We start from the raw sequence: 25,024 nt of genomic DNA, 5'->3' as shown, positions 1-25,024 counted from the left end.
AGACACAATAACTGAAGTAGACCTAGGTGAAGTGGCCATTGGATTTGGCCTAGAATACCCGTCAACTGAAGTGTTCATCTCTGGATTAGGCAACAAAGACACATTAGGTTGGGCAGCCTGTGTAAGTGTTTCAATCGTGGCCTTGCCGCGATCAGTTTTCCTCTTGGATTTCTCATCAACAAATAGAAAAAAAATCATTCAAACATTTTAAACATAAAATATAACTGATTTATTCCCACACATTTATTTTCAATATGCTGTTTGAAAAAATATATTCACTAAAATGTATTAAAATTAACATTAAACAACGAAAAAACCACATCATGTGTGTTGAATTGTTACACCAGAGGGCCGGGGCAGGTTGTAACAAAGATAATTCATTGTTACAACCTGCCCCACACGACACCATTACCGAAAAAACCCTGTGTGAACAGAACTTTTCAAAACATTTGGAAGATAGAGCCACGTATTTGTAAAGCACAATTACGTTATCCGACAACGTATTTTAAACATCATCATTGCTGCATTACACAAGAGACGGGAACGTAAGTTCGATGAAGGATGTAATTCACTTACCTTTAAAAAAATCAAATAATTTGATGTGGCGAACGTATTCTCCGGGGTAGGGCGTTGACAGTCACGTATAAACTGACTAATGAACAGGCACTTCGCTTGATGTAGAGACAGCTGCGCTCTGTTGAGACCTGAACGAACTATGTCGTCTGTTACAACCTACCTCGTGTTACAACCATCCCCGGTCTCCCCTACTTATATATCTAAGAAAAATATTTTTATTTTGTATGAATGTAAGTATTTTATTATGTAAATTTTTATTACTTACAAATATTTTGTACTCATCATATCTAGTTTTCATTTGTCTTAAGACATAATCAAATTATACACTCAGCAAAAAATATTTATTGGTTCGCAATTTTTCATTGTTACAATATTTTAAAATGTAAATTTGCTATTCAGCAATATCAACTTCTAAAACGTGAGTAAAAATTATCATTAAATTATATCAATGGCATATTTATTGCATTAGTATTCCTTGCTCCTAAGCACTTACTCTGGTTGATTACCTTCTGTATAACCTCAGTCAGTGATTGTAATTTATGTACACCTTTTCCCCACTAAGACGATTCAGGTGCAGATTCTGGAGCAGTGATTTTTATGTACGGATGTGTCAATAAATCCGTCAGTTTGTGGGTGATGTTGGGGGGGGGGGGAATTAATACTCTTAAAATATCACTTTATCTGTATGCTTGATAAAATATCCTTTGGTTAGCTCCCTCCGAAATATTCTTATACAACCTATGACGTGTAATTATTGTTATTAGTTACAACTGATGTTTATTTCGAGCCTCTTTGACTTCCAGTTAATACATAAAAGACGAACTACCAGTGATGCTTGACGTCACCAGTAGGGATAGCATGAAGGAGCTCCTCATTTCGCCAGACGCGACTGGCATACACAAGTATTTATATTTCAATAATAAATTACTAAATGATAGCTTATTTTTCGCAAATATGATTATGTTTTTTACAAGAAGTACGAATGCCAGGACATTTACTAATAACATCGTTTTTAAACATCACATATAAAAAAAGGAAGTGTAATCAAAAGCCACAAGCTGCAGGTCAGTTAAAAACGCAAACCAAACATTTTTCTAGCTCTAGCCTCATGTATACATACTTAAAAACATAATACATTGAAAACACTAAAATTAATGCAATAACCTGCAATATTTTGAAGACAGATATTCAGCTACAAAAAATTCTCCGATAGTATAAAAAGTTCGCCTGTATATATAGTTGCACAGAAAAATACAGTCCTAATGAGATATCAAATATAGCAAATAATACCGCTTTGCAACATAACGTCATGCTATTAGATGGTCAACGTTCAACTGTTTGTGTAATACACATACGCACACACCTGTGACAAAATGTGTAAAGAAATAAAATTTGTTGGAGCGCAAAACCTTTGTAGTACACAGTAAAAAATTATAATTTTTTTTAGGGGGGCAGGAAAACTACATTACTGGCCAACTTATTTGAATGTAGTGGTTAGCTGTGAACGAGCGTTCTTGCAAAAGAGACCAGAGAGGCAAAGGGATTGGAAATCTAATGCTCGCCGAGGCAGAGTACACCCTTCTCCCACCCCCCTCTCCATGACCGGTCGTAAACATGACACCCCGCTGGGCGATAAGAATTCTGAGAACAGCATCCTCTTTCCCACCCCCCTCCAGTTTTCCGCACGTCGCTACATCGTTCAACCGTACTGCTAGCAAATATGATATAGGACAATATGGGAAAGTCTGATCGTTTTCAATGGATGGCGTGCGAGACACGCTACTGCAGCGCCTCTAGCGGCATGAACTGAAGAATGCCCGCGAAATTCAAATTTACATTTGGCAGCATGCACTGTCTAGGTAGGGTTTTGGTCTTTTAGATTTGAAACTCGAGGTATTATCGATGGTAATATAATGCTCAATTACGTACATTACTATGAGAGTTGTAATTAAGTACGTCAGGTGAAAACATTACTGCTTGAAACTGTTAAATGCAGATAAGAAATCAGAAACGAAAGTTTTCCATTTCCGGAGGTCTCGTCCCAAACCGCTCAACATACGAAGGTTGGGGAGGGTTCATATTATAGTGGGGACCATGCGTAAAGTCGGGGGGGGGGGGCAGCATCCCCCTTCCCCCCTTTTCACCCCAATTTTTGTTTTTCAGGAGGCTCCTACGCGAAGGCAATGAATCGTGGAGAGGTGGGAGTTAGTGCATTACATAGGGGGTAACATGCTCCAAGTATGGTTGGGGTTTTGTCACCCCCCTCCCCCCATTTGCCCCCTCCACCCTCCAAATATTTATATTCTGAAAGCTCCTAAGCCAAGGCAATGTATTGTGGAAAGGTGGGAGTTGGTGCGTGTTGTAGGGGTCACATGCTCCAAGTGTGGTATAAGGTGCATCCTAGCTGCTCCATTTTCTCTCCACCATCCTCCAAAGTTTTGGAATTTTTGAGGGTCCTGCTACAATACGGCTGGCATTGGGACAGTGGGAGGTTTAGCATGTCGCATAACTTATGTAGGCCCCACAAATGTTTTTTTTTAAACATTGCATGTCGGTTACGAACCAGCCTGCGGTTTCAATTGACCTTGATCATTACAAAAGGGCAATTTTGCAACTGTAATCCAGGCCACACGAAATGTTAATGATTATTTCCTTTTTCTGTCTGTATAAACAGGTACATTACTTCAATAAATCATTATTATGGAGCCACATAACCACGTCAAATACAAGGAAACTCCAGTCAATACATAACCGAAGTGTAAAAAGAATTTATATTTTAACTCATTCGTGGGGAATGTGATTACTATATTGTTACGAAATAAGAACTGTTATTTATCCCCCATAAAACAACCATTTTGCTAAACTTAAAATACTAAATTAAGAAATAGATGACAAAATTCATAATTAGCTATCAAAGTTGTTTCTTCCAAAATATATTTCATGGCGAATGATTTATGGCACATAGAGATACGACTGCCAAAGTTTTCTTGTGTCCATTACTTAGGTGCTAAAAATGTTAGTAAAATGGCTGTTTTCATAGTGTTAGACAGCAGCTACCTTCCAACACTTTTTTCTAGGTGTGTCCTTTGAACACATATGCAAGTACAATCCTGATCACATGTAAAGGTGACCGACACAATCAAAAAGAAAGTTTTCCAAATTTTGACAGTTCTCTTCTGAGAAAGATGTTGACCTTCAGTATTACCTGGCTTCCTGGAAAAAGTGTGTGCAATGCTGTTTGCATAGGCAATTCTCAGAAGTAAACTTTCAAAATTGTAACATTGCAAGACCCCTGCCCTCCTACCTAAATATTTTTCTTTTAAACTATTTTCATGAATGTAAACATTTCTTTAAAAAAAGTCTCTCTAAGAATATTTTACCGTTTTATGTATTTAAGGGTTGATATTTGCACTTGCTGTATGTTTTAAGAAGGTACTTTGTATTTTAACAGACATTTTTAATCATTACTATTTTTTAGGTAATCATTCACAAATAAGTCGCTGTACTAGATTTTTGCCTGTTTTGGCCTACTTTTTCAAGTTTTTCACAATAAGTTGAATTTTGTAAAGTAATTTGTATTATGATTGCTGTTACATAATGTTATAAAACAATAGATTAGGTGTGGGATGTATTAGAGAGAGGCATAAGAGGCCTGTAAGTGCGAGTGAGAACGAAACAGTGATTCCCTGCCAACAGAGACAAAAGCTGGGATTTCCCACTAGTCGTGGGAACTGAGTGATCATTACTGTCTCACGGTGTGGGAGAGAGAACGAGGATGTAAAGTCCCTGGCTCTGTGTGTAGAAAACTGTTTTCAAGGTGTGTCGTGTATTCTTATTGGCTTGGGATGTGTAGTGTGAATGAAGCGGGTGTGTGATTGGTCAGTGAGGTCATGTGACTGCCCTCCCTGCGTGAAGGACACAGTGTCATGATCTCACCTGTTGTCTGTCGATCGCTGCACCAGGAGGGCGCGTTCGGCGGCTTCTCACGAAATATGTAGTTTTGGATGCGGTTGTTTCGTCTTTCGGACAATAAAACTCTCAAATGAAAAAGGAAGAACATATTTTTATTTTATTTAAAATAAGAATCGTAAAATACAAACACAACTTACATGAAAAAATGGAGAACGGCACATACAAACGAATGTTCCAAAGTTATTTGCAATCTAACCTGTGGCGAAATATTAAAGTCCCGAAAAGTACATAAACCCGGTAAGCTGGAAACACACATGTTACAAGTCACTTTCTAATTAGAAATTACTCGGTTAGATTGCACATTACAAGTTACACATTTACAGACGATGAAAGTTAAGAGGCGTAAGTTAACGAGTAAGAACTCGACACACGTTGCTAAGAGTCTTCGACGATAACAATTGGCTTTGAAGCCGAAACTGCGTAACTCAATTACGCTGTCCTTAATCTCTGGACATGAAATTACGTAATAAATGCAAAGCTCCCTGGGGGGATAAAATTAATTAGTTAACGAGTCGCACGAAATATCGTGCGACTGAGTGGGGTCGGCGCAGAGCTGGTAAAAGGATTATAAGAACTTACACTATTGCTGAGACTTGGATGTAGTGCGAAAGTTGATGGCTCTGCGTTCGCGGAGCGTCCAACCCCTGCGAGCTCCCGACGGTAACTGAGCGCGAGACTGCCCTGCGGCCTTGCGCCTCGACACGTGCAGCGCGGGAAAACAGCTCCGACCAGTTTTGGACTTAAATGACATATTTCACAATATATGACTATAAAACAATTGGACATAATTTCCCTTGAATTAATTATCTTTTAATTGTTATTAATTTAGTTGTTTTTGATTTAAAAGAATAATAACATATTTAATTAGGCGCATTGCCACACCCGGCCGGGCGCTGTCGTCGCCTTGGTGTTCGTCGCGGCGCACTTTCACCCACTCGGTGGACATCACGCTTGGGCGTGTTCGATGCACTTAAGAGTAAGTGTTGTGACATAACGGCCTGTGCGAACCAGAGGGAGCACCGGCGGTCGGCATCAAAAATATATATATATATATATTAAGTAAACATTACATAGATCCTCAGTGAGTTCCAAGATGGCTCAAGGATGTAGAACAAGTAAAGAAATACATGGATAGACATAAAACATTACAACAATAGTAAACAAATAATCTACATCATAGAAAGACAAAATACAAAATATATGTAATATGAGTAGCTAATGAAAATACACTTTCAAATATATATATATAGCCATATTATCATCATAGTTATAAAAATCTAAGTAAGAGTAAATTGATCAAAGTTTAGGACACTGCATTTATACATACATTATTACTTTAAAACATAATACTTGTATTTATACTCTACAATCAGTATCACAATGACATATAAATCGGTTATTCCTTTAAGAAGAGACACCACTTAACAATTTAAAAATTTGTCCACAGAATAAAAGGCATTTGTTATTAAACAGTCTCTTAGCTGGTTTTTGAAGCTTTGTTGTTGTGCCTGCATAGCTCTTTGTTATCATGGGAAAGCTTATCAAACACTTTTATTGCAGTGTAATACCATTGAATATATATAACTTATAGAAGTCGCGAGGGGATAGGATTTATTATTCCAATTTTCGGATCCAAAACTGTGGTAGTTGTTAGCTCCGCCGCTAGACAGCTCTTCTTTCCACAAGAGGGTACTCGTAGTTACCAGCTTCCACGCCAGAGCGCTGTAGCGTCGCTTTTTTCAAGGTCGTGCGCGTAATTCTCTGTCTCACTCTATCGAGAGGCGGTGCCTTTTGTTGAAATCCGAGCGCTTAGATACGGGCGGGCGCAACTGAATTGGAGGAGTACGACCACCGAAAAAAAAAGTGCGGTTAAAAGATGCCAACATCAAAAATTAATTTTAATAATAAGATAACTACAGAAATTTCTTAAACGTAATAACGTAAAACAAAAAAATACTGACAATCGTAGTTCAGAATTTATAAAATGTTGTGTTAACGGAGTGGCGCATTGAGTAAAATGGCAAAACATAATTTGGAATAATTCTTGACAACGTTGAATGATTTTGGTAGCTATGAAACAACTAATGACTGTTCAAACGCGTGCACGTGTTGTTATTAGTAACTGAAACTAATGATATGATGTCATACTTTGTGGCTATGCAGTTTAAAATTTTTTTAACATAAGATGAAGTATTTTTACATAATGTTTTGGTTGTTTCGTAATTCAAAATAAATAATCTTAAACGTTATATGGTGAATATTCCCATTAACGAATGACCAAAAAAAAAATCATTTTGCCAACATTGATCTGAAAAGTTAACGATTTACTATGTTAAGTTGCTTATAAATAACGCACATTTCCCGGATCTCCAAAGAAAATAAGAGTATTTGTTATAGCATTGAGTTCCCACTCTTTATATTCCTTGCTTTGAGGTTAGATACACAAGTTATGCTCGTAAAAACGATGCGCAAGTATTTTGAATACAAATATATTTTCTTTTAATAACCGAAAGGTAAATATTATTTCCATGAACTATAATACAATTCTTTAAACACAGACAACATATAAGAGCTATTTTTTGTTTATTATTCGATCTGGCGTGATAAATATTATATTTTAAAAACAGTTTGTGGATTTTTAATATAAAATAAATATTTATTTATGACATCAATTTAAGTTGTTCAAAAAATTCACTTTGGTATGAATTCAACCAAATTCATGTTATTCAGGGCACAAAATTAGAAACTACCAAAAAAGATTGCGGTTTTGTGTAAATCTGTGCACGGACTTAGTAAGTGATATATTTATAATTCCTCATTTTAGCAACCCATTTTAACACACGAGAAAAATGATTTTATACTAAAAATTATTATGTTAAACCATTAATTAGCAGGAAACATGTATGAATAATCTATTTAAATTTGCATTTGAACAGTGAATATTATTTTGCAATAATAAATATTTTTTATCATCGTATATTACGGATGAAAAGTTTGTATTTCCAACTAATCAGAAGTATTATGACACAGTTTATTAAACTGCTTTACAAGTTTTTATTCACATGAAAATCATTAAAAATTGGTTGGGAAGTTATATAAATATACAAAAACAAATCATTATACATACAATTTTATTATCTTAGTGGATTTAAATAAATGGTGTCCCAGTGACTACTGCGAAGAAAAAGGTCTTGCGAAAGGTTTCCTCGTAATTGAAATTCGTCAAAAAAAATCTATCTCTCATTTTTGGTGACATTTCTGACGAGTGGTACGATCAAATTTGAGACTGGCAAATGAATGTTGTGAAGCAATAAACAAAATATCACATTCGTGAACTACAAATGTATAATTGTTTTTATTTTATAATAAAAGTGTATCTAATAACCCGTGGCTTTGCTCACGTAATTTCCGGGTATTGCTGATATTCTACCATTTTAAGAAAATATGTATTAAATTTCAAAGATTTTTGAAGAATTATACACAAAGAACTGTCAAGTATAGAACATATTTAATAAATAAAAATATTTTTACGACTTATTTTTAATTGGTTTAGCGTAAGTCTATTTTAACTTTTATTTAAAATTAAGTACCTACCTTATTTTCTATCTCCCGGTTTAGTGACTTTGAGAATATATTTTTCCTTGATGAAATGTTAACTCATTTCCATCTGACGAAGAAGCCAATTAAAAAATATACTAAGACTCGCGCACTTATTGTATGTTAAGACTGCCATCGTTTTAAATTACTGTAATTTTTTTAGTTATAGTCATGCTTAGGATAATAACATAATATGCCTTATTACGCATACATTTCAGTATTCATGAAACCAATGCATTTTTATTTGAAATGTAGAGCAGTTACCAAATTTCTTATCTCGCATATTGATTTTTTGGTATGGCTAGTATTACTTAAACTAAATTTTTGAATTTTCACTGATGTACTCTTTTCCCTTTCCTATGTGATTTAAAAAATATAGCAATATACGTAAACCAATTAAACCAAAATCATCCTGAATTTTTATTACCGAAAAAAGTTAAATACAAAAAAATTTAATATGCGTATTTTAATATTGAATTTATATATATCTTGCCAATACTGATTTAGTGGGTTCCATTTTTTATTTTTAAAAATAATATCTACCCTGTTTTACTACTTAATAGATAACGTTGAATAAGAGAAGGTTGTTTAAGGTATGTTGATTTTCCTTGCCAATATCTAAAAGTAAATTTGTACAAACGCGAAATATAGTTTAAATAAGTATTTTACTTTTAAAATAAAACCATATTTTGAACGGAACACTGACTATTGGCCCAATACAAAGTTTTAATAGCTAATTTTCACTTCACTCGGGTAAAGAATACCATCATTCAGTGATTTCCGTGGCTAGCTTCTTTTGGGATTTCATCATTCTCAAACGACGGTAAGGGAAGCTCCTCTTCAAGGTCGCCTAACGATGCTGATAAGACCTGCCGGGTAATTTGAATCGTTGGTCTGTGATTTTCGGGGGGGGGGGGGGGGGGGGTGAAGGAAGATGTCACGACTGGGCTGGTTAACCTAGTTCTGCCAAATACCGCCAGGGGCGTATACGGCCGATACCCAGCGATGAAAGCGATCGCAGCGGCGGAGCTTGGAACTACAACAATTCTTCTTAGAAACCGGACAGAAAATTTAACCTGGGCTCGCGACTTCTATACATTATATATATTCAATGGTAATACGGACCTTTTTGGGATAGACTATTTTGCGGACAGTGAATACAGTTTTGCATTCTTGTGGAATATGAGTGAAGAGAAGACTTTACCTGAAATGATTCAAAATAATCAGAAAGAAATGCCAAAATAGAATAGATGTATTGACTGGGCAAAATAAGAACTTTCAATGTTTTTAATAGCGGCCTACAAGAGCTATTCTTTCGGAATATTAGTGTTATTGCTTTCTTCTGTTGTATCACATGTCAGATGTGAATGCTGGACAATACATAGAACTTAACCAAGACACAGTCACCCAGCTCAATGCATGAACCAACGTATTTACACTCAATTACTACCCTGAACATTAAGTCTCACTGTATATATTGATAACGTTAAAATTTTTGAATGGCTTTTAAAATCGAGATTTGACTATCAATACAGCTGTACACATTAACAATTTGTATAATAATTACAGCTACTTATAGTTATCATGGAATTAATAGTAGATTAGAACAAATAACAGTTTAAAAAATTAAAAAAACACGCTTTTATAAGTAAACAAAACTAAAAAGTAAAAAATAAATAAGAGTTTAAAAAAACTAAAAAACACACTTTTATATGAAATCCAACTAAAAATAAAAAAATAAATTTTAATAAATTGAATTTAAAAATAGTGTAAAATAAAAAATTTATTTTATTTAAAAAAAAAAAGTGTTGGGTGCTGTTTAAGATATTATCAAAATGATAATCCTTCTACTCATACCTGTCAGTAAAATAATTATAACTATTGACACCATGCAAAGTGCCCCACGCTTTTTTCACAATAATACTAGTATTTTTCATTCATTATTGTTTTAGGCTTATTTTAAAAATTATTTCCTCAATTTCTTTCAGGTAAAAATCCTTAAACTGTAAGTTTTGCTCTCTATCCAAATATGTTTTTGATATATCAACTGTCAAACTTATCCATATTTTCCATGTTTGATGTCTTTTATTTAATGAGTTACTGACCTTGGCATAGTTTGGAGTATTTGTAACTGCTTGGTGTAGATTTGCAGGTTGGTGTTCGAGTGGAATTTCAAAAATCTGCCCATCAGGTGTAGCTATTGAGGTTATGCATATGGTGTTTGATTTCCCATCTGCTGTTGGTTTCACAGCAAAATCACACTACAATTTATCCATGTTTCGTGAAATATTTGCATAAAATGTTGTTTTATAATAATGTTTCACTCTTGGTTAATTGGTAAAATGAAACAAAGACGTAATTGTGTTTCTCTATGTAACGAAAGAAACAACATTTAAAGCCCTTATTTCAGGTTTCTTTCTTCATATTTTTACAAATATAGATAATATTCTCTTCAAGAAAGTATATTGTTCACAATAATCATAACCCACTCTCACTTCTCATTTAATTAAATGTCACAATATTTAGTAGGCTTTGTTTATATCGCGCCAAAGACAAACTGAAAGAAAAGAGTTCGCACATGAGCTAAATTGTTTTCTTAACAAATACGTCTTTACTTCATTTTACCAATTATATAAATTGACAAAAATCTTATTTTGCAAATTGATTAATGGAATAATCTTATCAAATTAGTGTATTGTCATCGGTCCTCGATAAATCTACAAAGTTTGAATGAAATCTGGCCGTTTAAAGTGGGTCAAAATCGCACCCGAAGGAGTCGGTTACAAACATACAAACAAACAAACATACAGGTGAAGCTAATATAAAGCATGTAAAAACCATCAGTCATATTTCACACGTGCTTGCCGGATGATACACAAAACTCAATCATGTATCTCCATGCAGGTAGCAAACAAAATGTTTTACAACTAAAACACAACTTTATTTGTGCAATATTTTCTTTGCTTTTCTGTTTTCTTTTTTCTGCAAACTTCTTGATGCACTATCGTTAGTTGTTTTCAAGAAACACTTTATTAAAACGTTAAAAAATTTGTCTGAATATATATTAATGCAATCTAGGCACACTGGACAGTCTGGATCTACTTGTAGCATTTCCTTCAACTTGGATTTAACACCCGAACGGGATTCATTGAGAAATGTTGTAAATTTACTCTTGAAAAGTGAATGAATTTTGTTTGAAAGAATGGATGCATGAGAAGTGGGGTGCAAGAAATTTGTGTCGTCATACTTTTTCATAGAAATGTGAATGTTACTTGCTGAGAATGATTCCTCCAATGAAGACAGATGGTTTTTACAAATATCATGTTTCAGTCTGCTACATACCCATCCTGAAACATATGCAACACTATTCTCTTGTAAAATGTCTATGCCAGCTTCAGCTTCTTCACTACCGTCACCTATCTCAATTTTCACCGGACTGGTAAGAGCGATTCCAGCACAATGCTTCTTGAAGTCAGATTTCAGCAATACACATTTGGAGAAATCCAACTCGCAATTGCCATCAGGGGATGGCATCAATAGCTGATTACACATCACACTTCTAATAGCTGACCGAAATTTGGAACAGTCTGGTGTCACATTGTGGAAACCTTTGCTCCTTATTACAGAAAACATATTCTCCAGGCAGTCTTGTGTGAGTCTACGAGTCAACAAAAATTTGAAGTTGAATCTGTTGTGTACTTCATCCCACAGCTGTTTAATTGAGGAAATGTTGAGGATCCAACTTTTCACACATGGTGGTACAGACCTCTTGGAATTTATAAAAGTTAACTTATGTAATTTTGCCTCGATTTCTTCCAAAAATTTCCAGTGTGAACTGCCGTTTGAAACAGCTCTTCGAAATAATTTTGCATCACATTTCTGGGCTGAGTTGAAAACATCAAACAGTGAATCAAAGTCACTTATAAACTGTGCTGTAAAAACGGAGGTGCTCACCATGCTGTTAAGAGCGACATGTGTCAGTATGCCACGACTGACCGAATGACTGAGAAGCTGTGTAGCTAAACGTACTCTCATTGGGGGAAAAGGTGGCAATTCTATATGTTTTGTTGTTAACTTAGGTGCCAGTCTTGGGTTCATCACTTTATCTTTTTCAAAAAATGCCACAATGTGTTTAAAAGATGCCACCTTTCCATTATACAATGCATCAAATTTTTTTAAATTGTTCCTTACCGATTTCAACAGATGGGGTGCATCGAAGAAAAAGTATATCTTCTCTCCATTTGAGACAATGTATGGATTATCAGGTGAAACACCAAGGATTCTATGCAATTTCAAATTGTTAGGAGCCTGGTCACAAACAACTGCCTTAACGACAACACCTATTTCCTGTAATTTTTGAACAGCAAGTTGAATAACTTCTTTCAGAGTTTCAGATGCCATGGAGCCTGATGTAAGGTAGTACCCTAGAATTTGTTTGAAATTTTTTCGCAAACCTCGCAGCATCAGCACGGTAGCCTGGTTGGCAAAAGACAGCTGGGGATCTATAGTTGAGTCACAATGCCTTACATCCATTCCCAAATCAGGGTACCCTTCAAAAACATCAGAAGAAGAATTGTACGTAATGTTCTCTTTCAATGACATCTCGTCAAATACTAGAGATACTACCCGATCTTCAACAGGCAACTGCGACATTTTTAACTTCAGAAGTTTCAAAATGTTTGGGTTTATACCAGGAGTTACTGAAAGATCCTGGAGCCACAAACGTAATGATCTTACTGTTGGTAACCCAAAGAAATTCTGCAAAAATTTGTAAGCTTTTGGAGAACAATAGTAAACAGCGGAAGCAAAAGTTCTGTCGAATTCAGTATAGCGCCGACTTCTGCCTTTTTTCTTTTTGTTGAGAAGCAATGACAATAAAAAACTATTTTCACCAAAGCACTTTTTTAAGTTTTCAACACTAAATGATGACACTTGTTCCTCCAAAGCAGATTTTTCTTCCCTAATTGCCCGTATTAGTCTCCGCTGTCTACAAACCGTTTTCTGGGCTCGCCGTAATTTCTGCTGCAGTGATTTGATTTCGAGGTCAACATTCATCCTCCTACGCTTTGGGATTCTGGCATCAGGAAGAATTTCTGAAACAAAATGAACTTTATTGCTAACTAATAACACACAAAACTAGTATCTGACATGTTTACAATAACTGCAGGGCAATTAACTTAGCCTTTTTGAAATAACGTGGTCAAAAACTACTATTGCCAAGATTATAAAGTGACTGTGATGCAAATGATAACACAGGAATGTTCAATAAAACACAACCATATATAGAAACCCAAATTTGGTCTCATGAATCAAACAAAATCAGCCAAATAACAACTACATACTAAGGTATTATCACTATGGAAACCTAGGCTGGGAGTGATGTCTTGATAATGTGTGTCAATGTTAACCCTTCCATAGTGCATGTACATACAAAGTAGTCAGCAAAGCTCCCTTTCAGAGTAGCACTGAAATAATAACCTTCATTTGAACTTTCTCATCTTTAATTTAACTGTTTGGATAAACGTTTAACACGCTAACCTCAAATTTCTACCAAGTCAAACTTCAAATACATTATCTGTGTTTCGTAACCAGTCATCATGGTGGAACATCAGTCTTCAACAACATATTGGCCTGTAAGGGTTGACATGTCACAAGTACAAACATGACATCAGCTTAATTTCAAGGACAGAAGAATGATCTCTAATGTGAGGCTTTCTACCTATTGTGCCATTGCAGCATTCAGCTGGGCGTACACTCGTTTTTGTTTAACTATTTGTGTGTTGTTTTTTTTTGTTTCGGCAAACTGAACGCTGGTTTATTTTTTTTTAAGAATTTCTGTTATGGGGGTAATTTATTTGTAATTTTGTCTTTAAGTGAAGGTATGTTTTTTTCTAACTATTTGTATTGTATTTTATTATCACATAATTATTATCCAATTTAAGTGCATCAAGAATCAAAGAAAAGAACTCTGAACAAATTTAATTATTTTAAAGTTTAATTAATTATATTTTCGTCAAGGCAGTGTGCTATTCAGTTTTCGGAACTATTCTTTAAATTGTGCATTTGTAACTATGTTTGGCTAACTGTGTTATGCCATCTATGGTCACTTCCTTCTTCTTGGTGACCATCATGTGAAAAACTGTATTAATTTCTGCTCTTTATTTATCCACCGCATCCATGCGGTAGTTTCAAGTTTGGGTAGCCGCCTATTGGGTGAGTTTTCGCAGATTTCTCTGGAAATCATGCTGGACATTTATTTTTAAATATTTCACCATGTAATTAGTCTTTTGAAATGTTTTTATAGCGGCCCACGAGTCATGGATCTGGAGTGCTTCCCTATGCCGGCCATGCTATGAACTACTTGTAACCCTTTGTTTGGAGTAGAGGATGTTCTCCTCTCTTTTCTGACGGCTACGGGATTCACTCACTCATGAATTCAGGAAAGTGATTCTTCGTTTTCATACTTCGCATGAAGCATGTGTTCGGCAATAAATGTGGACAACCTACCTAAATTCATTTTATAAATTTTTCATCATTTGATTTTTTATTTTGTTTTGCTAACATAAATTTATGAATTAAAGTAACGTTAATATTTATTTAATATTCTGGGGCCCCATATTTTTTCTTTTTTTAGTTTAAGTAACAAATGTAACAAGTAACAAATGTAACAAGTGATATTCTATTTATTGTTTATGAAGATTAATAAATAACTAAGTAATACTGTAATACTCATAAAGTTTTTTTTATATCAAATATAACTGATGGTCTGAAAATGAGTTAGTTTCTATTTTTAAATATTACCCCCAAGTTAATCTAAAAGAAAATATATTCTCATGTCTCTATTGTAATTTATACTAATCCTTTGGTTAATACATAATAGCATAGTACAGCAAATGTAAACGATCCGACATATCTGAAACTTTCATGTGTTATAGTGTCCTTGGGTAACTTCCAATGCCACACATTGAGGTTATGTGGGATGCTATAGCAGATGAATACCTTTCAGTCAAAACAATATGTCACAAAATGGTAGCAGAGCTTGGGTTTGCTGTTTACTATGTTATTATTTTGTTTTATATATAATTGTGAAGAAACTAAATCATAATTTTAATTTTAAGATTTTATAACCTTAAATATTTTGTTGTGTAAAATAACTCATAAACATTCTCTTTTGTGTGATATCTCTTACCTTTTGCAATCTTAAATAATTCTTTTTATGAATTTTAATAGTATTTTTAATATTGGTAATCTAATTTTTTTTGTAATCTCTTAGCTAATATTTTAAAGTACAAAACTGTAATTGTTTTAATGATAGATAATATTATTTGCATATTCTTTATTAACATAATTCTAAATGGTATTTCAGTTTAAATATTGATGCAAGTTTTGTTTGTTCAGAGAATTTTTTGAATATTATTTCCCGTTTTCATGATACTTTAATTTTTTTAAATCTTATATTGCAGATTTTCATGTGTTGAGTGGTCTGTGGTTTACTGTTGTTACTTCAGGGAATTTTTTAATTGAGGATGTTTTGTTTACTTTTCGTGTATCACCAATTGGGGCACGTTTTTCGTTACCTAACCATGATAGGTATTTTTAGTTTTTGTTGCCATCATTTAATAAGTTCTTTTTATAGCAGGTTGTTTTAATAATCTCTTATGTTGTTTCTTCTGCCCATGTTTTGTTATAGGTCATCTTGGGTATGTATTTTAGATATTGATTTCTTTTCAAAGACATATTGCCGTTTCCCTATTATGTTCATTTAATGTGTGTTCTAGTGCTTTTCATTGCACAGTTTAATAATTGAGGTTATGGTATTGTTTTATAAGTATCTAATTTGCAGTATATTTATTTTTGAATCAAGTATTTGGGTAATATATTCTTTTTGTCTTAAATTGTGTTGGATCATCATTTAAATTTTTTCTCTTGAGCCTATTAATTTTTTTCATTTAAATTTCACTATTTTGCTTTGTTTTGTTTTAATTATTTTGTTTCAGTAAGATGCAGTAAAAGGTCAGTGGTTTTCTTCTGTTAGAATTTTGTCGTTTCTCTTTTGAATCTTTTCTTTAAGCACTAATATAGAAAGTTTTATAGTTTTAATGCATTGCATGTTTACAATTTTGTATTGTCTGGAGTAAGTGACTTCCAGACGACATTAGATTTTGTTTAAATGTTTTGTTGACTTTGGTCAAGTTTAGCCCGTGGGCAAACTTTTGCTAAATTAGTTTTTCTTGTGGTGGTCCTTAGAGCTGTTGAGCCAGGACAATTTTCTAAGTGTTAGGCTTCACCAACACTTATTTTTGGTGACCTCTGTCATGTTTTAAATCTTATGTCTGCCATGGAAGATCTAATCACTCATTTTAATAATAGTTTCATTTTAGGTTAATAATTTGTTTTGTGATTTTATTGTTTTTTGAATAATTAATTTTTTTTTTGAGTGCTAACCTTGATTTATTGCTTTTCTATTTTGTTTGTCTTGCTAGGGTCATCTTTTAAAATAACATTTTAATATATCCGTTTTGTTTCTTGTCTTGTCATCCAAAACATATACTCTTTTTGAAATTTCTGTTTTATAGGTTATGTGTGTGTTAGTTCATGTGGGGATGTGGTGTGTGTCTTGTACATCTCTCCACACGATACAGCTGTTTCACATGTGTTCCACACATTACACCGTGTAGTGTCATAAACTTAATCATTTTTTCATTTGTTTTTATTTTTCAAGTTTTTTGTTTTGAATTTAGATGTTCCTTTTGTTTTAATTTTGTGTACTAGGATTGTTGCTGTATGACATCTCTCCGGTGGGGTGTCTGCTGCATGGAGTTTGCTAGGGTGGTTGCAGCTTCGGCTCGGTGTTGCTGCGACTCACCGTTTCAGCCATCTCTGGTGAATTTCGTGTAGTGGAGTTCTGCTTGGTGAGATTGTCTTATAGTGACACATTCTTCATTCTAAGGTATGGTTTCTACTTTGATTTCTTCTCATAACATTTTCTTCGATTAATTACAGGCAGTTAGTTTTGTTCACTTCCCTTTTGCTGAATCTTAGATTTGTTCATGTTAAATTTTGTGTTAGTGGTCAAGCTTGCTTTTGCAGGTACTAAATTATTTTTTGAGTATCTAAGGTATGGGACTTAGTCATTCACCTTTGGACGACCGTTTTCTTATTTTTCTTTCAATTTTGTGTTGTCGCTAAATAAGCATTTTAGAATTTTGTTTTTTTTTGTGGCTCATATTTCTTTCGTATTTGATCAGTATTGTCAATATAAGTTTTGTTAAACTTTGATTAGGTATCTTCTATTTGGACATTTTTTTAAATTTTATCATGATGTGTTGTTTGAACTGCAGTGTTCAGAGCGGTATCTTAAGATCAGGATCTTAGTGACCAGTATCGGGAGTGTGACCTGTTGTATTTTGGCACCTCCCAGTTTTTTTTTTTAAGCCGACGGGCATTTTGTTTGAGGTTTTGTCCCTCTTTGTTGTAGCATACGCTGGCTGTCCTGGGTACTTGTACCACCTTTCTGTCCTGTTTTGTTTCTACAACCACACACTAAATTTTTTTTACCGGTATTTTGGTATTGTGATCTTCGATTTAAATTACACTTTAGCCTTGAGATTTGTCTCTCGTAGGTATGAGAGTATCCTACGTTCAGCTGATTTATGTCAATTTCGAGACTGAGTTTTCTATAATTTTCTTGAGCGAGCATTTAATAAGATTTATTATGCAGGTGTGTATAGTCCCCATTTTATTTTAATAATTGTATGAAGAGGTGTATATTCCTCATTGAGTATGGAGTTTATAAGGATAATATTTTGTTGTTTCTCAGTAAATATATAGGGGTTTTATGCTCGTGTCTGTGGTGTTTGTTTCTTCAGCAGTATAATAATTTAAGTTCTTGATTTCTATATCTAATACAGTCTTTGTAGTTTTGACATCATTAATTCTTATGTCTCTTTTTTTTGGTAAATTCAATTGTTTTTGATGGCAACTTTAAAAAAAAAAAATATTTTTTTTTAAGATGGTAGCGTCTGGTTTGAGGGAGGGAGTGTGTGCCATTGCAGCATTCAGCTGGGCGTACACTCGTTTTTGTTTAACTATTTGTGTGTTGTTTTTTTTTGTTTCGGCAAACTGAACGCTGGTTTATTTTTTTTTAAGAATTTCTGTTATGGGGGTAATTTATTTGTAATTTTGTCTTTAAGTGAAGGTATGTTTTGTTCTAACTATTTGTATTGTATTTTATTATCACATAATTATTATCCAATTTAAGTGCATCAAGAATCAAAGAAAAGAACTCTGAACAAATTTAATTATTTTAAAGTTTAATTAATTATATTTTCGTCAAGGCAGTGTGCTATTCAGTTTTCGGAACTATTCTTTAAATTGTGCATTTGTAACTATGTTTGGCTAACTGTGTTATGCCATCTATGGTCACTTCCTTCTTCTTGGTGACCATCATGTGAAAAACTGTATTAATTTCTGCTCTTTATTTATCCACCGCATCCATGCGGTAGTTTCAAGTTTGGGTAGCCGCCTATTGGGTGAGTTTTCGCAGATTTCTCTGGAAATCATGCTGGACATTTATTTTTAAATATTTCACCATGTAATTAGTCTTTTGAAATGTTTTTATAGCGGCCCACGAGTCATGGATCTGGAGTGCTTCCCTATGCCGGCTATGCTATGAACTACTTGTAACCCTTTGTTTGGAGTAGAGGATGTTCTCCTCTCTTTTCTGACGGCTACGGGATTCACTCACTCATGAATTCAGGAAAGTGATTCTTCGTTTTCATACTTCGCATGAAGCATGTGTTCGGCAATAAATGTGGACAACCTACCTAAATTCATTTTATAAATTTTTCATCATTTGATTTTTTATTTTGTTTTGCTAACATAAATTTATGAATTAAAGTAACGTTAATATTTATTTAATATTCTGGGGCTCCATATTTTTTCTTTTTTTAGTTTAAGTAACAAATGTAACAAGTAACAAATGTAACAAGTGATATTCTATTTATTGTTTATGAAGATTTATAAATAACTAAGTAATACTGTAATACTCATAAAGTTTTTTTTATATCAAATATAACTGATGGTCTGAAAATGAGTTAGTTTCTATTTTTAAATATTACCCCCAAGTTAATCTAAAAGAAAATATATTCTCATGTCTCTATTGTAATTTATACTAATCCTTTGGTTAATACATAATAGCATAGTACAGCAAATGTAAACGATCCGACATATCTGAAACTTTCATGTGTTATAGTGTCCTTGGGTAACTTCCAATGCCACACATTGAGGTTATGTGGGATGCTATAGCAGATGAATACCTTTCAGTCAAAACAATATGTCACACTATTTCAACCACATGTAGGTAATTTCTTTTATAGTTTAATTCTCAGAAATGATTTTTAAAAACAGCAGGCTATCATAAATTATAAAAATGTTATTAGCGACTAACAAAATACCTTACATCCAAGCTATGTCTTTTTTATAAGTATATTCCTTTTGCAAATAGCATTTCAACTCTAAATTTAACAATTATGCAACATGCAAAGAAATTACAACATATACATACCTATACACACTAGGAGAAATTTTGGGTGAACTCTAATATTCAATTCCGGAAGTAGGGGAAGTATATGATTTAAAGAAAGGTGTTTATATGCGAGGTAAGTGTAGGAAATATTAATTGTAAAATAGATGAGCCGAGGTGATTTGATAAGATACTGAAAACAAAGTGAAAATTTGGTTAGGTTAGGTTAGCTACATAAAAAAATTAAATCAAAAATTATCGACAGGAAAAATAAGTTACCAACTTGATTATCCGAAAATACTTACTATCATATCTGGAAGGTACTGAAAACCAAGCAAAGGTTGGTTAGGTCAGCTACATAAAAAAAATTAAAAAAATAGCTACATGAAACAACATTATTTTAATATTAGAGAGTATTTTGTAGAAGGTATGGAAAACAAAGTGAAAGGTTGGTTGGTTTAGGTCGGCTGCACAAAAATGCTTAATAAATAAAATGTAATATCAGTAATAAATGAAATAGAAAAATATTATCAGGTACATTTTATGGTGTAGTGTTCTAGAATATTCCCCATTAGGTCAACCATGAAAGTCCCATATGTTTTACTTGTAAGGAGACTGAAGGTATATTTTAGCTCGTAAAAATTAAAACGGTGTCTGATAGTACCTAATGTATTTTGAGATACCAGTATTTGTTTGCTAATTATTCTCGTTCTCTGTGTCTCTTATACACAGTCTGAATGCTTTTTAGACTAAGTTTGCACGTTATATTTCTCAAAACTACGTCTATTGATATATTTTTACATAAAATACATAATTAATGATGACGCATACCTGATTCCAAAGACAAGTCTTTCAGTTCGCATGGCTCATCTACAGTGGGACAGCTGTGCAGTTGTCTTTTCTTTGGGCTTTTACGCTGGTTGGTATTGCTCTTCGAAGCAGGAAGGTTTTGAGTTGGTACAACACCCCTTAGTAAACTGTAAATATAAGAAAAACTGTTAACTTCTTAAACAAATGCATACGTACCACATTAGCCTAAGACGAACATACAATATGACAATATTTACTAAATCTTATCAGCTTTCCACAAAATGTATACCATTAACGCACAGTTTTGTTTATTTGAACAAGTATAAAGTTAATAACTGGGCAAAATTTGGTAAATTCACATATAGCCTTCAAGCCCTCTTGAGGTTATGTGTTACTGTATGGTAGCTCAATTATTAATTATTTTGAGCTTCATTGAATAGTTCTAAGAGCAATCTCCTGCGAAATGTCTGCAACTTACCAAATGATCAGGATATAATTTTATTTGCGAGATACCTATATTTCACAAATGCTGCTTTAAAGAAGTCACCTGTTGAGGTCAGTAAGTTAAAAGTCATGCTAAAAACAAACCCGTATTTTAACTAAAAATTTGTATTACTGACGTTCTTCTTACCCTTGTGAAGGCAAATTGCGATTGCGAAAATCCTCGTTTTTGAAATGGTCGGAACAAATTACTCTTGTGTATAAACCACCAGGCCCACTTTTCTTTAAGATTACATCGAGGTCTGCTCTTCTAGACATCAGCACCCATTGTTTGCATCTACGGAAAGACAAAAAAGGTTTTTAATACAATAACAGGCATTTTTTGCAATAAAAACATTATGTTAAGCGATACTACAAATGGAAACGAAGCCTAGTGTACTTACTGGTTTGGGTCCTTTGGAAACCTAAAAAACGACTTGGAACAGTTTGCAACGTTATAATTATTGCAGCCGAACATTGAACAAATCTTTCCTGCCATAATTAACAACCACTCGTTCAATAAATTGCAATTTTCACGCACACAAAATACCGTCACCGGCCATTCACTTTACACTTCATCATTGTTCTAGCAGTACACGCCGCTAGAGGCGCTGACATCCGTGTCTCCGTTTTTTTTGGTTACTTTCCCATATTGTCCTTATACCATATTTGCTGCTAGTGCGCTCTGTTGAGGACGTAGATAACTACGCGTGTCTTTGCCCGCTCGCGAGAAACTCAGGATCTTAGCCTTAAGGGGCCCGCCTACCTGTGCACACATACGGTGTGCAGAGCTTCAGGAAAAACAACGCGATTTTAAAACTACTCAAGATATCCGAGTGGGGCCTATTTACGAATAGCATTTAAGAGTTCGCTGAGGACCGAAAAGTACTTTTAATTACGGATTAAGTTTTTAAACTGTATTTTTAGAAGCGTTAAAATGCCTAAAACGCGTGTTTTCAGAGTATTTTTTAGGCATAAAACAATCAGTACAGATTATTGAAAGCACTTAAGGGGCTTGCATAACACCTTTATCTTCATTTCTCCGCCATATAATGTTACGGTCACCGCTCAAATTTCACAGTTATCCTGTGACGACGAGACGAATGCGCGCCAGTTCAGAGCCTTGCGCTTAGAGGCTATACCGCGCTGGAAGCACCAGCGAGCGTCGCGCTTATCATCCCGCCTCACTAACACACATGCACCCCTGACGAGGCGGGCCCCTTAAGACCCCCGCAGGGCAGCGGGGCCTTAAGCTCGGTCTCACGGCCGTGTTGATTTTTTTTTCGTCATTACTTTTTTGATGGCTGGTTCTTACATTTTTACTTGAGAGGAATTTAATAATACAAAGTGAAGGCACAGACGAACACAGTAGGCTGGCAACGGTGAGACAGATGCAACAAGAATATCATATAGAAAAAACCAACAAATCCTGACGCGCTGAAACGCTCAGACGAACCCAGCGAATAAACAGCATGGATGACAACTACGACAGCACGGACGAACTCAGTTGGCAAACGTTGCTTAGTAGTTGTTTATATAAAAACAGTGGCAGCAATGGCGTATATCAGTGAAATTATTTTAAACCAATAAAGATCGCACACTTTCGCGGCCATCGTTGAGGTTTCCTGGCTTGTGGGATTTCGCTGCTTATCCTGCAACTTCGACCAATAAGATCTGCATTGCAAATAATTTACTCTTAAAATCATATTATAATGCTTTAGTATCAAGAAATAAAATATTAATGTAATTAAACTTAGTTTCCTGCAACATGTGATAAGTAACTGTAGTATAGAACTGCGGTAACAGTATGTAATTGTAGGATTGTTTGTGTTTTTGTATTTGATAAATAAATATGGAAATATAATATTGTTAGACAAATGTTTTAGCTTACTAATGCATGTATTTTTTTTGCTTTTAAGGTGTGAAAGTAGAAAAAGATAACACTGCGGAAGTGCGACAGCTCCGTAACCGCAGATAGCCGCGGCTCTACACAGCCTTCTGGCAGGAAACACCTAGATTCCAGACAAGAGTATATGAAAGCAAGTTGACATGGAAAACCTTCAGCAGGATGCTACTTTTAAGATGGCGACTGCAATGTCGACCGAAACGCATGTGAAACTTTTCCCCGCGATGCGGCTTAATCTCACAAGCCAAGAAAAAACATTTTAATCATTCTTCCCCTACTGCGAGAATTATTCAAAGAACGTGTTTTTTTTCTTCATTGTACACAGGAAAAAAAATTAGGGACATATGTTTTTTACAGTCCAGTTTGATTTGATAAGTTTGGAGTACCGACTTATTGTCAGTTGTTGGGTTCAATCCAACGACCCTCGCCATCTGAGCCTGACGCGGTAGCGAGCTCTGTCACCGAATACCCATCTGCACGCGATGCTTACGAATATTTTTCACCATTAAATGCGTAGCACTTGTTTTCCTGGCGGTGATTTGTCAAGAGTAACATGTTTTGTTGGGTGTGTTAAAAAAACTATCTTGTGCCTTCAATCTAAATATATTCCAGTGCTCTCCGAAAATTTTTAACTTAACTATGCTTGGCCTTACTTTCTGTTTCCTAGCGAAGTTTGCAGCTATATTCGTTGCTCCTAGCGTGTAGAAATTCGCATACTCCGTAGATAAAATTGTTGCATTGATGGAAGTCCAGAGCATGACCTAGAAGCGACTCACCTCAGTGCCGACTGGATGAATACACGTTGGAACGGGGCAGTGTACACAACTGTGCCTACACTGAAGTGCGAACTTCCACGCTCCACTTGCGTTCCAGCATTTATCGCATTTCGCGAGCTGCACTCGTTTCGAAATTAAATTATACGTGCGCACGGGAGCTTTGATTATGATTTTAACAACCCTCCATACACAAGCTGCAGACGGGGGTTTTAACGTGATAAACGGCGGGGAAGAGACGGAAGCTGTGATGAGCTGAACTGACATTTTCCACGAATGGGAATGGGGAAAAAAACTCGTAAAAATAGGAACACTTAGTGTGCAGTCGGCCGGAAGATGTGATCGGCTACCTGCAGATGCGATTTGTGAACGAACACGGCCGAGGACATCGAGGAATAAGTACGAAACACCGTTCTTTGACATAGCAACTGATCTGATTACATAGAAAAATAATTTCTATACTTTTACATAAGATTTATTTTTTCATTGGAAACCAGTGGCCAAGATATCGTTTGTACACTACAAAAAAAATGAACAAGAAACGTATAGTAATTTGGTTATTTTTGCATATATGTAATACTTTATTGAGATACTACTGAGTATTTCTTACGAAAATTGTCTCATAATTTTATATATTAATTGATGTTTTATTCAAGCATACATTTTTAAAGCCATATTAAATATAATTGAATCATCTACAATTGAACTTTATTTTGTGTTATTATGCTTATTTATGTGTGCAGTTAATACTAAAGAGTTATTCAGTGAACGATTTAAAAATAATTTTAACTATTGGAGGTACTGGGACAACACGAAGTATTAATCCCCGGGTAAGAATATGAACCCAGTATTGATGTGAACATATTTTGGAGTGAAACAGTTGTTTCCATGTTAATGTAAAATATATGTAATATAAAATATATTACAAATATATTTAATTTTACATTAATATTTCTTTCCATTTACAAAAATTTACACTGTACACAATAATTACTCCAAAAATTTTTAATCAGATATTATTTTCATTGGCCTAGTCAAATGCTCAACATAGACATATATTTTCTTGCACACAGTTTTAAATAAATCTGTATTCTAGATTCTCTCTCTCTCTCTCTCTCTCTCTCTCTCTCTCTCTCTCTTCCTCCTCCTCCCCCCCCCCCTTTTTTCCCACCAAGGGATATGGAACAATATTTACAACGGGATAATCTTCGCTTCTATTCCTGTCGTATTACAGCCGCATTTGCACCATAGAGCATGGAGTAGGTATCTGTTCTACAGTGTTATAAATTACACAAACGTACGCCATTTTCAACGAAGAATTTACTCAGATAAACGAAGAGTTCTTCATAATTTCAAGTAAGTGGATCTTCGTAGACACTACACCGT

General features: G+C 34.6%; 1 long non-coding RNA gene across 1 annotated transcript; it reads right to left on the bottom strand.

Moving 5' to 3' along the window:
• Positions 1-13,076: 13,076 nt before the first annotated feature.
• LOC134527143 (uncharacterized) lies at positions 13,077-21,199 on the bottom strand. The gene is made up of 3 exons (XR_010074095.1): positions 21,111-21,199; positions 20,501-20,646; positions 13,077-13,238 (listed from the first exon to the last, which is right to left on the bottom strand). It is a non-coding gene; the product is annotated as an uncharacterized LOC134527143 (long non-coding RNA).
• Between the last annotated feature and the right edge of the window lie 3,825 nt (positions 21,200-25,024).

The sequence above is a fragment of the Bacillus rossius genome, chromosome 1 (assembly GCF_032445375.1).
Source record: "Bacillus rossius redtenbacheri isolate Brsri chromosome 1, Brsri_v3, whole genome shotgun sequence".
Taxonomy (NCBI): Eukaryota; Metazoa; Arthropoda; class Insecta; order Phasmatodea; family Bacillidae; genus Bacillus; species Bacillus rossius.
This window is presented reverse-complemented; position numbering and strand designations above follow the sequence as displayed.